Raw genomic sequence first — 15,070 nt, 5'->3', positions numbered from 1 at the left:
AATTCCTTAGTGATTCAATCATATATATATGGGTTCTGAGGCTGTCAAAAAAAATTCATAGTGATTCAATAATGCATATATGTGTTCTAAGGTTGTCAAAAATATTTCATAATGATTCAATCATGCATATATCTATTCTAAGGCCGTCAAAAAAATCATTGTGATTCAATCAAGCATATATGTGTTCTAAGGCTGTCAAGAAAATTTCAAAGTGATTCATTCATGCGTATATGTGTTCTATGGCTGTCAGAAAAAATTCATAGTGATTCAACCATGCATATATGTGTTCTAAGGCTATAAAAAAATTCATAGTGACACAGTCATAATGTCAAAAAAAATTCATAGTGATTCAATCATGCATATTTGTGTTCTAAGGATATCAATAAAAAATCAATCTTGGATATATGTGTTCTAAGGTTATAAAAAAAAATCATAGTCATTCAATCATGCATATACGTGTTCTAAGGCTGTCAAAAAAAAATTATAGTGATTCAATCATGCATATATCTGTTCTAAGGCGGTCAAAAAAAATTAAAAGTGACTCAATCATGCATATTTGTGATCTACGGTTGTCAAAAAATTCATAGTGATTAAATAAAGCATATATGTGTTCTAGGGCTGTGAAAAAAAATTCATAATGATTCAATAAAGCATATATATGTTTTAAAGCAGTCAAAAAAAATTATAGTGATTCAATGATGTATATATGTGTTCTAAGTCTGTAAAAAAAAATATCATTATTCAATCATCCATATATGTGTTTTAAGGCTGTAAGAAAAAATTCAAAATGATTATATCTTGCATATATGTTTTCTAAGGTTGTCAAAAAAAAATCATAATGGCTCAATCAAGCATATATGTGTTCTAATGCTGTCAAAAAAATTCTTAGTGATTCAATCACGCTTATATTGGATCTAAAAGTGTCAAAAAAAATCATAGAGATTCAATCATGCATATATGTGTTCTAAGGTTGTCAAAAAAAATCATAGTGATTCAATCATGCATATATGTGTTCTAATGCTCTTAACAAAAAAATTAGGGATTCGATCATGCATATATGTGTTCTAAGGTTGTCAAAAAAATCTCATTGTGATTCAATAATGGATATATGTGTTATATGGTTGTCAAACAAATTTCATAGTGATTCCATCATTCATATATGTGTTCTAAGGCTGTCAAAAAATTTTCATAGAGATTCAATCATGCATATATGTGTTCTAAGGCTTTCAAAAAAATTACTTAGTGATTCAATCGTACATATATGGGTTCTGAGGCTGTCAAAAAAAAATTCATAGTGATTCATTCATGCGTATATGTGTTCTATGGCCGTCAAAAAAAATTCATAGTGATTCAACCATGCATATATGTGTTCCAAGGCTATAAAAAAAATTTCATAGTGACACAGTCATAATGTCAAAAAGATTTCATAGTGATTCAATCATGCATATTTGTGTTCTAAGGCTGTCAATGAAAAATCAATCTTGGATATATGTGTTCTAAGGTTATAAAAAAAATCATAGTTATTCAATCATGCATATATGTGTTCTAAGGCTGTCAAAAAAAATCATAGTGATTCAATCATGCATATATGTGTTCTAAGGTTGTAAAAAAAAATTATAATGATTCAATCATGCATATATGTGTTCTAAGGTTATAAAAAAAAATCATAGTTATTCAATCATGCATATATGTGTTCTAAGGCTGTCAAAAAAATCATAGTGATTCAATCATGCATATATGTGTTCTAAGGCTGTAAAAAAAATCATAGTGATTCAAAAGTGCATATATGTGTTCTAATGCTCTTAACAAAAAAATTAGGGATTCAATCATGCATATATGTGTTCTAAGGTTGTCAAAAAAATCTCATTGTGATTCAATAATGGATATATGTGTTCTATGGTTGTCAAACAAATTTCATATTGATTCCATCATTCATATATGTTTTCTAAGGTTGTCAAAAAAAAATCATAGTGATTCAATCATGCATATATGTGTTCTAAGGCTTTCAAACAAATTCCTTAGTGATTCAATCATATATATATGGGTTCTGAGGCTGTCAAAAAAAATTCATAGTGATTCAATAATGCATATATGTGTTCTAAGGTTGTCAAAAATATTTCATAATGATTCAATCATGCATATATCTATTCTAAGGCCGTCAAAAAAATCATTGTGATTCAATCAAGCATATATGTGTTCTAAGGCTGTCAAGAAAATTTCAAAGTGATTCATTCATGCGTATATGTGTTCTATGGCTGTCAGAAAAAATTCATAGTGATTCAACCATGCATATATGTGTTCTAAGGCTATAAAAAAATTCATAGTGACACAGTCATAATGTCAAAAAAAATTCATAGTGATTCAATCATGCATATTTGTGTTCTAAGGATATCAATAAAAAATCAATCTTGGATATATGTGTTCTAAGGTTATAAAAAAAAATCATAGTCATTCAATCATGCATATACGTGTTCTAAGGCTGTCAAAAAAAAATTATAGTGATTCAATCATGCATATATCTGTTCTAAGGCGGTCAAAAAAAATTAAAAGTGACTCAATCATGCATATTTGTGATCTACGGTTGTCAAAAAATTCATAGTGATTAAATAAAGCATATATGTGTTCTAGGGCTGTGAAAAAAAATTCATAATGATTCAATAAAGCATATATATGTTTTAAAGCAGTCAAAAAAAATTATAGTGATTCAATGATGTATATATGTGTTCTAAGTCTGTAAAAAAAAATATCATTATTCAATCATCCATATATGTGTTTTAAGGCTGTAAGAAAAAATTCAAAATGATTATATCTTGCATATATGTTTTCTAAGGTTGTCAAAAAAAAATCATAATGGCTCAATCAAGCATATATGTGTTCTAATGCTGTCAAAAAAATTCTTAGTGATTCAATCACGCTTATATTGGATCTAAAAGTGTCAAAAAAAATCATAGAGATTCAATCATGCATATATGTGTTCTAAGGTTGTCAAAAAAAATCATAGTGATTCAATCATGCATATATGTGTTCTAATGCTCTTAACAAAAAAATTAGGGATTCGATCATGCATATATGTGTTCTAAGGTTGTCAAAAAAATCTCATTGTGATTCAATAATGGATATATGTGTTATATGGTTGTCAAACAAATTTCATAGTGATTCCATCATTCATATATGTGTTCTAAGGCTGTCAAAAAATTTTCATAGAGATTCAATCATGCATATATGTGTTCTAAGGCTTTCAAAAAAATTACTTAGTGATTCAATCGTACATATATGGGTTCTGAGGCTGTCAAAAAAAAATTCATAGTGATTCATTCATGCGTATATGTGTTCTATGGCCGTCAAAAAAAATTCATAGTGATTCAACCATGCATATATGTGTTCCAAGGCTATAAAAAAAATTTCATAGTGACACAGTCATAATGTCAAAAAGATTTCATAGTGATTCAATCATGCATATTTGTGTTCTAAGGCTGTCAATGAAAAATCAATCTTGGATATATGTGTTCTAAGGTTATAAAAAAAATCATAGTTATTCAATCATGCATATATGTGTTCTAAGGCTGTCAAAAAAAATCATAGTGATTCAATCATGCATATATGTGTTCTAAGGTTGTAAAAAAAAATTATAATGATTCAATCATGCATATATGTGTTCTAAGGTTATAAAAAAAAATCATAGTTATTCAATCATGCATATATGTGTTCTAAGGCTGTCAAAAAAATCATAGTGATTCAATCATGCATATATGTGTTCTAAGGCTGTAAAAAAAATCATAGTGATTCAAAAGTGCATATATGTGTTCTAATGCTCTTAACAAAAAAATTAGGGATTCAATCATGCATATATGTGTTCTAAGGTTGTCAAAAAAATCTCATTGTGATTCAATAATGGATATATGTGTTCTATGGTTGTCAAACAAATTTCATATTGATTCCATCATTCATATATGTGTTCTAAGGCTGTCAAAAAAAATCATAGTGATTCAATCATGCATATATGTGTTCTAAGGCTTTCAAAAAAAATCCTTAGTTATTCAATCAAGCATATATGTATTCTAAGGCTCTCAAGAAAATTTCATAGTGATTCATTCATGCGTATATGTGTTCTATGGCTGTCAAAAAAAATTTATAGTAATTCAACCGCATATGCATATATGTGTTCTAAGGCTATAAAAAATTTTCATAGTGACACAGTCATAATGTCAAAAAAAAATCATAGTGATTCAATCATGCATATTTGTGTTCTAAGGCTATCAATAAAAAATCAATCTTGGATATATGTGTTTTAAGGTTATAAAAAAAAAATCATAGTTATTCAATCATGCATATACGTGTTCTAAGGTTGTATAAACAAATCATAGTGATTCAATAATGCATATATGTGTTCTAAGGCTGTAAAAAAATTTATAGTGATTCAATCATGCATATATGTGTTCTAAGTCTGTAAAAAAAAAATCAAAATGATTATATCTTGCATATAAGTTTTCTAAGTTTGTCAAAAAAAATTCATAATGGCTCAATCAAGCATATATGTGTTCTAATGCTGTAAAAAAAAATTCATAGTGATTCAATCACGCTTATATTGGTGTTAAAAGTGTCAAAAAAAAATCGAAGAGATTCAATCATGCATATATGTGTTCTAAGGTTGTCAAAAAAAATAATAGTGATTCAATCGCGCATATATGTGTTCTAATGCTCTTAACAAAAAAATTAGTGATTCAATTATGCATATATGTGTTCTAAGGTTGTCAAAAAAATCTCATTGTGATTCAATAATGGATATATGTGTGCTATGGTTGTCAATCAAATTTCATATTAATTCCATCATTCATATATTGTTCTAAGGTTGTCAAAAAAAATTCATAGTGATTCAATCATGCATATATGTGTTCTAAGGCTTTCAAAAAAATTCCTTAGTGATTCATTCATACATATATGGGTTCTGAGGCTGTCAAAAAAAATTCATAGTGATTCAATAATGCATATATGTGTTCTAAGGTTGTCAAAAATATTTCATAGTGGTTCAATCATGCATATATCTATTCTAAGGTCTTCAAAAAAATTCATTGTGATTCAATCAAGCATATATGTGTTCTAAGGATGTCAAGAAAATTTCATAGTGATTCATTCATGCGTATATGTGTTCTATGACTGTCAAAAAAAATTCAAAGTGATTCAACCATGCATATATGTGTTCTAAGGCTATAAAAAAATTTCATAGTGACGCAGTCATAATGTCAAAAAAAATTCATAGTGATTCAATGATGCATATTTGTGTTCTAAGGCTATCAATAAAAAATCAATCTTGGATATATGTGTTCTAAGGTTATAAAAAAAAATCATAGTTATTTAATCATGCATATACGTGTTCTAAGGCTGTAAAAAAAATTTATAGTGATTGAATCATGCATATATGTGTTCTAAGGCTGTCAAAAAAAATTCACAGTGACTCAATCATGTATATTTGTGATGTACGGTTGTCAAAAAATTCATAGTGATTAAATAAAGCATGTACGTCTTCTAGGGCTGTGAAAAAAAATTCATAGTGATTCAATAAAGCATATATATGTTTTAAAGCAGTCAAAAAAATTTATAGTGATTCAATCATGCATATATGTGTTCTAAGTCTGTAAAAAAAAATTATCATCATTCAATCATCCATATATTTGTTTTAAGGCTGTAAAAAAAATTCAAAATGATTATATCTTGCATATATGTTTTCTAAGGTTGTCAAAAAAAATTCATAATGGCTCAATCAAGCATATATGTGTTCTAATGTTGTCAAAAAAAATCATAGTGATTCAATCACGCTTATATTGGTTCTAAAAGTGTCAAAAAAAGCATAGTGATTCAATCATGCATATATGTGTTCTAAGGTTGTCAAAAAAAGCATAGTGATTCAATCATGCATATATGTGTTCTAATGCTCTTAACAAAAAAATTAGGGATTCAATCATGCATATATGTGTTCTAAGGTTGTCAAAAAAATCTCATTGTGATTCAATAATGGATATATGTGTTCTATGGTTGTCAAACAAATTTCATAGTGATTCCATCATTCATATATGTGTTCTAAGGCTGTCAAAAAAATTTCATAGTGGTTCAATCATGCATATATGTGTTATAAGGCTTTCAAAAAAATTCTTTAGTGATTCAATCATACATATATGGGTTCTGAGGCTGTCAAAAAAAATCATAGTGATTCAATAATGCATATATGTGTTCTAAGGTTGTCAAAAATATTTGATAGTGATTCAATCATGCATATATCTATTCTAAGGCCGTCAAAAAAATTCATTGTGATTCAATCAAGCATATATGTGTCCTAAGGCTGTCAAGAAAATTTCATAGTGATTCATTCATGCGTATATGTGTTCTATAGCTGTCAAAAAAAATTCATAGTTATTCAACCATACATATATGTGTTCTAAGGCTATAAATAAGTTTTCATAGTGACACAGTCATAATGTCAAAAAAATTTCATAGTGATTCAATCATGCATCTTTATGTTCTAAGGCTATCAATAAAAAATCAATCTTGGATATATGTGTTCTAAAGTTATAAAAAAAAAATTTGTTATTCAACCATGCATAGACGTGTTCTAAGGTTGTCAAAAAACATTGTAGTGATTCAATCATGCATATATGTGTTCTAAGGCTGTAAAAAAAATTTATAGTGCATATATGTGTTCTAAGTCAGTAAAAAAAATTATCATCATTCAATCATCCAAATATGTGTTTTAAGGCTGTAAAAAAAATTCAAAATGATTATATCTTGCATATATGTTTTCTAAGGTTGACAAAAAAAATTCATAATGGCTCAATCAAGCATATATGTGTTCTAATGCTGTCAAAAAAAAATCATAGTGATTCAATCACGCTTATATTGGTTCTAAAAGTGTCGAAAAAAAATCATAGTGATTCAATCATGTATATATGTGTTCTAAGGTTGTCAAAAAAAATTCATAGTGATTCAATCGTGCATATATGTGTTCTAATGCTCTTAACAAAAAAAATAGGGATTCAATCATGCATATATGTGTTCTAAAATTGTCAAAAAAATCGCATTGTGATTCAATAATGGATATATGTGTTCTATGGTTGTCAAACAAATTTCATAGTGATTCCATCATTCATATATGTGTTCTAAGGCTGTCAAAAAAAAATAATAGTGATTCAATCATGCATATATGTGTTCTAAGGCTTTCAAAAAAAATCCTTAGTGATTCATTCATACATACATGGGTTCTGAGGCAGTAAAAAAAAATTCATAGTGATTCAATAATGCATATATGTGTTCTATGGTTGTCAAAAATAGTTCATAGTGATTCAATCATGCATATATCTAATCTAAGGCCGTCAAAAAAATTCATTGTAATTCAATCAAGCATATATGTGTTCTAAGGTTGTCAATAAAATTTCATAGTGATTCATTCATGTGTATATGTGTTCTATGGCTGTAAAAAAAAAATCATAGTGATTCAACCATGCATATATGTGGTCTAAGGCAATAAAAAAAAATTCATAGTGACACAGTCATAATGTCAAAAAAAATTCATAGTGATTCAATCACGCATATTTGTGTTCTAAGGCTATCAATAAAAAATCAATCTTGGATATATGTGTTCTAAGGTTATAAAAAAAATCATAGTTATTCAATCATGCATATACGTGTTCTAAGGCTGTCAAAAAAAATCATAGTGATTCAATCATATGCATATATGTGTTTTAATGTTGTCAAAAAATTATTGTAGTGATTCAATCATGCATATATGTGTTCTAAGGCTGTCAAAAAAATCTCATAGTGATTCAATCATGCATATTTGTGTTCTATGGTTGTGCGAAAAAATTCAATGTGATTCAATAACTCATATATGTGTTCTAAGGCTGTGAAAAAAAAATTAAAGTGAATCAACCTTTCATATATGTGTTCTAAGACTGTCAAAAAATTCCCTAGTGATTCAATCATGCATATATGTGTTCTAAAGCTGTCAAAAAAATTATAGTGATTCAATCATGCATATGTGTTCTAAGGTTGTCATAGTTATTTCATAGTGATTCAATCTTGTATATATGTGTTCTAAGGCTTTAAAAAAAATTATAGTGATTTAATCTTGCATATATGTGTTCTAAGGTCGTCAAAAAAATTCTTTGTGATTCAATCTTGCATATATAAGTTCTAAGGCTGTCAAAAAAATTCATGGTTATTCAATAATTTACATATATGTTCTAAGGTTGTCGAAAAAAATTATAGTTATTCAATCATGCATATATGTGTTATATATATGTTAAAAAAATTCATAGTGATTCAGTCATGCACATACGTGTTCGAAGCCAGTCAAAAAAATTTCACAGTGATACAATCTTGCATATATGTGTTCTAAGGCTATCAAAAAAAATCATAGTAATTCAATCACTCATATATGTGTTCTAAGGATGTCAAAAAATTTCATAGTGATTCAATCGTGTAGTTATGTGTTCTAGGGTTATTAAAAAAAAAGTATATGGATTCAATCATGCTTGTCAAAAAATATTTGTAAAGATTCAATCATGCATATATGTTCTAAGGCTGTCAAAAAAAAATTATAGTAATTCAATCGTGCGTATATGTAGTCTAAGCTTGTCAAAAATATTTCATAGGGATCAAGCATATATGTGTTCTAAGGCTGTCCAAAAAAATTCATAGTGATTCAATCATGCATATATGTGTTCTAAGGTTGTCAAAAAAAAATAATAGTGATTCAATAATGCATATATCTATTCTAAGGCCGTCAAAAAATTTCATAGTGATTCAATTAAGCATATATGTGTTCTAAGGCTGTCAAGAAAATTTCATAGTGATTCAATCATGCGTATATGTGTTCTATGGCTGTCAAAAAAAATTCATAGTGATTCAATCATGCATATAGGTGTTCTAAGGCTATCAAAAAAAATTCATAGTGACTCAATCATGGTGTCAAAAAATTTTATAGTGATTCTCTTATGCATATTTGTGTTTTAAGGCTATCAATAAAAAATCAATCTTGCATATATGTGTTCTAAGGTTGTCAAAAAATTTTTATAGTTATTCAATCATGCATATACGTGTTCTAAGGCTGTCAAAAAAAATTATAGTGATTCAATCAAGCATATATATGTTCTTATTTTATAAAAAAAAAATTAGTGATTCAATCATGCATATATGTGTTCTAAAGCTGTCAAAAAAATCTCATACTGATTCAATCATCCATATATGTGTTCTATGGTTGTGAGAAAAAATTCAAAGTGATTCAACCATGCATATATGTGTTCTAAAGCTATAAAAAAATTATAGTCATTCAATCATGCATATATGTGTTCTAAGGTTGTCAAAGATATTTCATAGAGATTCAATCATGTATATATGTGTTGTAAGGCTGTCAAAAAAATTTTAGTGATTCAATCTTGCATATATGTGTTCTAAAATTGTCAAAAAAAAATCTTTATGATTCAATCCTGCATATATATCTTCTAAGGCTGTCAAAAAAAATCATGGTTATTCAATAATGCACATATATGTTCTAAGGTTGTCAAAAAAAATTTATAGTTATTCAATCATGCATATATGTGTTCTAATGTTGTCAAAAAAAATTGTAGTGATTCAATCATGCATATATGTGTTCTAAATATGTTATAAAAAATTCATAGTGATTCAATCATGCATATATGTGTTCTAAATATGTTAAAAAATCATAGTGATCCAATCACGCTTATATTGGTTCTAAAATTGTCAAAAAAAATCATAGTGATTCAATCATGCATATATCTGTTCTAAGGCTCTTAAAAAAAATCATAGTGATTCAATCGTGCATATATGTGTTCTATGGTTGTCAAAAAAATTTGATTGTGATTCAATCATGGATATATGTGTTCTATAGTTGTCAAACAAATTTCATAGTGATTCCATCATGCATATATGTGTTCTAAGGCTGTCAAAAAAAATTCATAGTGATTCAATCATGCATATATGTGTTCTAAGGCTTTCAAAAAAAATCCTTATTGATTCAATCATACATATATGTGTTCTGGGCTGTCAAAAAAAAATCAGAGTGATTCAATAATGCATATATGTGTTCTAAGGTTGTCAAACATATTTCTTAGTGATTCAATCATGCATATATCTGTTATAAGGCCATCAAAAATATTCATAGTGATTCAATCATGCGTATATGTGTTCTATGGCAGTAAAAAAAAATCATAGTGATTCAATCAACCATATATGTGTTCTAAGGCTATCAAAAAAATTCATATTCGTTCAATCATGTTGTCAAAAAAATGTCATAGTGATTCAATCATGCATATTTGTGTTCTAAGGCTGTCAATAAAAAATCAATCATGCATATATGTGTTCTAAGGCAATCGAAAAAATTTCATAGTTATTCAATCGTGCATATATGTGTTCTAAAGTTGTCCAAAAAATTTCATAGTGATTCCATCATGCATAAATGTGTTCTAAGGCTATCAAAAATATTTCATGGTGATTGAATCATGCATATATGTGTTATACGGTTGTCAAAAAAATTCATAGGGATTCAATCATACATATTTGTGTTCTAAGGCTATCAAAAAAATTCATAGTGATTCAATCATTCATATATGTGTTCTAAGGCTGTCAGGAAAATTTTATAGTGATTCAATCATGCATATATGTGTCCTAAGGTTATCAAAAAAAATTTATAGTGATTCAATAATGAATATATGTATTTTATGGTTTTCAAAAAAAAATTATAGGGATTCAATCATGCATATATGTGTTTTAAGGCTGTCAATAAAAAATCATAGTGTTTCAATCATGCATATATGTGTTCTACGGTTGTCAAAAAAATTTCATTGTCATTCAATCTTGGATATATGTGTTCTAAGGCAATTAAAAACTTTTATAGTGATTCAATCATGCAGATATGCAGTCTAAGGTTGTCGAAAAAAATTTATAGTGATTCAATCATCCATATATGTGTTCTAATGCTGTCAATAAAAATTTATATTGATTCAATAATTCGTATATGTGTTCTAAGGCTGTTAAACAAATTTCTTAATGATTTGATCATGCATATATGTGTTCTAAGGTTGTAAATAAAAATCCATTGTGATTCAATCTTGCATATATGTGTTTTAAGGCTTTGAAAAAAAATTCATAGTTATTCACTCATTTATATATGTGTTCTAAGGTTGTCAAAAAAAATCATAGTGGAATCATGTTTATATGTGTTTCTAAGGCTGTCAAAAAAATTTCATAGTGATTCAATCTTGCATCTGTAGTCTAAGGCTGTCCAAAAAAAATCATATTGATTCAATCATGCAGATATGTGTTCTATGGTTGTCAAAACAAAAATTATAGTGATTCAATCATGCATATATGTGATCTAACACTGTCAAAAAGATTTGTTGTGATTCAATCATGCATATATGTGTTCTAACGCTGTCAAAAAAATTTGAAGTGATTCAATCATGCATATATGTGTTCCAATGCTGTAAAAAAAAATTCATAATCATTCAATCTTGAATATATGTGTTCTAAGGCTGTAAAAAAAAAATCATAATGATTCAATCTTGCATGTGGGTTCTAAGTTTGTCAAAAAAAATTATAGTAATTCAATCATGCATATATGTGTTCTAAGTCTGTCAAAAAAATTATAGTGATTCAATCATGCATATATGTGTTTGGATCGGTCTCTACCGGTATCTTGTTTGGGTCAGGTTCACCCCAGATCATTGTTTGGATCGGGTCTAATTCGGATCACGTTTGGAACTGGTTCGTCCCAGTTCCTGTTTGGGTTCAGTCCGGCACAGATTCTGTTTGGATCGGGTCTCGCCTGTATCATGTTTGGATCGGTTATGACCCGTATCTTGTTGGGATCATGTCGAATCTGGATCACGTTTGGATTGGGTCCATCTCGGATCCTGTTTGGGTCTGGTCCGGCACGGATCCTGTTTGGATTTTTTTCGGCCCGAATCAACTTTGGATCGGGTCGAATCCGAATCATGTTTGGATGGGGTTCGACTGGGATCATGTTTGGGTCGGGTCTAGACCGGATCCTATTTGGATCGCGGCTGATCTGAACCCGATTTGGGATAGGTCTGACCCGGTTCCAATTTTGATCGGGTCGGAGCCGGATCGGTTGTCGCCTGGATCTTGTTTGATTTAGGTCAGACTCGAATTCGGTCTAGATCGAGTCCATCCTGGATCATGTTTGGGTCTTGTCTAGACTGGATCCTATTTGGACCTGGGCCGATCTGCTTCCGATTTCGTCAAGGTCAGACCCAGATCTGGTTTTGATCGGGTGTCGCCTGGATGTTGTTGCTTGGGTCAGGTCTGGACTGGATGTTGTTTGGATTGGGTTGGACCCTGATCCAGTATGGATCGTATCCATCTTGAATCATGTTTGTATAGGGTCGGACCCATATCCGGTTTAGATCAGGTGCTGCTCGGATCACGTTTGGATCGGGTCAGACCCGGATCATGTTTGGATCAAGTTGGACCCGAATCATGTTTGTATCGGGTTGGACCTGGATCGGGTCTGGTTCGACTCCTATTTTTGATGGGTTCGACCCAGATCTTGTTTTAGATGGGTCTGGCCCGGATCCTTTTTGGGTCAGGTCTGGTCCACATCATGTTTGGATGTGATTCGAACCGGATCGTTTTTGCATCAGCTCTGACCCGGATCCTGTTTGTGTCGGGTCAAACCTAGATCTTGTTTGTGTTGGGTCAAACCCGAATCCTTTTTGTGTCGGGTCAAATCCGGATTGTGTTTGGGTCAGGTCAGGCCCAGATCCAGTTTGGATCGGGTCATTCTCAGATCCCGTTGGACCCGAATCATGTTTGGATCGGGTCTGACCCAGTTTCGGTTTGGATCGGGTCAAACCCGAATTATGTTTGGATCGAGTCTGGCCCGAATCCGATTTGCAACGGGTCTGACCCAGATCACGTTTGGATTGGGTCGGATATGGATCTTGTTTGGATTGGGTCTGTCCCGAATCCTGTTTGGGACGGGTCCTGCTCGGATCTTGTTTGGATCGGTTTCGACTCGGATCCTGTTTGGATCAGGTCAAACATGGGTTTCTGTTATGTATCGGATCCAGATCCGAATTGGATCGGATAAGATCTGTAATACGGTCTAGGCACTATTTATACCTGAATTAGATCGGTGACCGATACAACCCTTTATAGGACCGGTTCAGAGCTATTTTTGACCGGTTCCTTTTAGTTTTTCATCAGTTTCAAGATGTAGAGACACTGTTTTTATGAATCCATAAAAAGACAAATTTTCTCATTCGGTTATAGGGTTGTTTGTTCATGTATTATACCGGTTCATTAGGTCCAAAACCGGTTCAGACCCTTAGATAGTTTATTCTTAGTCGTTTTAGAACAATTCAAGGTGTTTTTAGATCGGTCCTATTTTAAGGATTCCGGGTTTTACCTATTTGAGCTCGTTTTTGTTATTTTTTCATACTTTATAAGTGTTTATTGTTAAGAAAACTTGACTTGTGCATGTTAATTCTTGTGTTTTTTATTGGTTAAGTTATGCATAATGTTCTTAAGCATGAATTGTGACTAAGTACGTATTTTTAACGTTTTCACATATCTAAGATTACACAAAGGGATTTACAAATAAAAGTGCTTAATGCCACGGCCAGGCCATAATTTGTTAAAGCTTCCATAAAAGCCAAACTAAGCAATAAAGTACCTCGTATTTTACCCTCTTCTTCTAGTTGACTAGCGATACCTTCTACGGCTTGGCCTATAACAGTACCGGAAGCAGCAGAAATTAGGGGATTCATGGTATGCTCCTCACAACCAAAAATAAAGAAATGGTTAATGATATAACCAAATAAACCAATGAATTGTTATATTAATTTAGTACCCGAAATATATGATTAAATTAGGTAGGCGAGTAGAAAAATAAATGGTTGAATGAAAACAATTCATTCTTAAGTTCCATTTCTGTCAGAGGGTCCTACGAATGTTCTACCATGTTCCATAAACACACTAAAGGGGTTATACGGGATATCCGTTGTGGAAGTAGGTCAACATTTCTATTGGCAAATAAGAGGTTTCCAAGTGCATGCCCAAGTACATATTATAACTTCTTTGGTCGTAATTGCTATCTTTTTAGGTTCACTTGCTATAGCCGTTCGGAATCCACAAACTATTCTGACCGACGACCAGAATTTTTTCGAATATGTTCTTGAACTCATTCAAGACGTGAGGAAAACTCAAAGTGGACAAGAAGAATATGGTCCTTGGGTTCCTTTTATTGGAACTCTGCTCCTATTTATTTTTGTTTCTAACTGGTGAGGTGTACTTTTACCTTGGAGAATCATACAGTTACCTCATGGGGAGTTAGTTGGAATGATATAAATAATATTGTTGCTTTAGCTTTACTCATGTCAGTGGCACATTTTTATCCATGCCTTACTAAAAAGGGATTGGGTTATTTCGGGAAATCGATTCAACCAACATCAATACTTTTACCAATTAATGTCTCAGAAGATTTCACAAAACCATTATCACTCAGTTTTGGACTTTTCAGGAATATATTGGCCGATGAATTAGTAGTTGTTGTTCTTGTTTCTTTAGTACATTTAGAGATTCCTATACGTGTGATGTTCCTCGGATTATTCACAAGCGGTATTCAGGCTCTGATTTTTGCAACCTTATTTGTGGCTTATACAGGAGAATCCATGGAAGGTCATCATTAAGTAGCTTTCCGTCGAATAAATAATAAAATAATGCTTTGAATTTCAAAGTCACTTTTTCTTTTTTAATTGATTTAAATTCAAAATTAAGTAAGCCCATAAATCTTATTCCAATAATTAATTCATGCATAGCTCAAGATACCTTATTGAGGAACATGATTGATATAAATTTATTTATTTATGATATGTAGTTAGTGTAGGAAGAAAACAAGAGCAAGAGAAATATATGTACAATATTAATATTTATTATATTACATATTAAAAAAAGGGGAGAATTCCCAATTTTTCCTAAGATCCCCTTTTGTCTTATTCAGGTTATACATCTCTTTTATTTTCCCAATCAATTACGACGA

This window comes from Nuphar pumila, chromosome 14, assembly GCF_984573655.1.
Source record: "Nuphar pumila chromosome 14, dmNupPumi1.hap1.1, whole genome shotgun sequence".
Classification (NCBI taxonomy): Eukaryota; Viridiplantae; Streptophyta; class Magnoliopsida; order Nymphaeales; family Nymphaeaceae; genus Nuphar; species Nuphar pumila.
Note: the sequence above shows the minus strand (reverse complement) of the source record.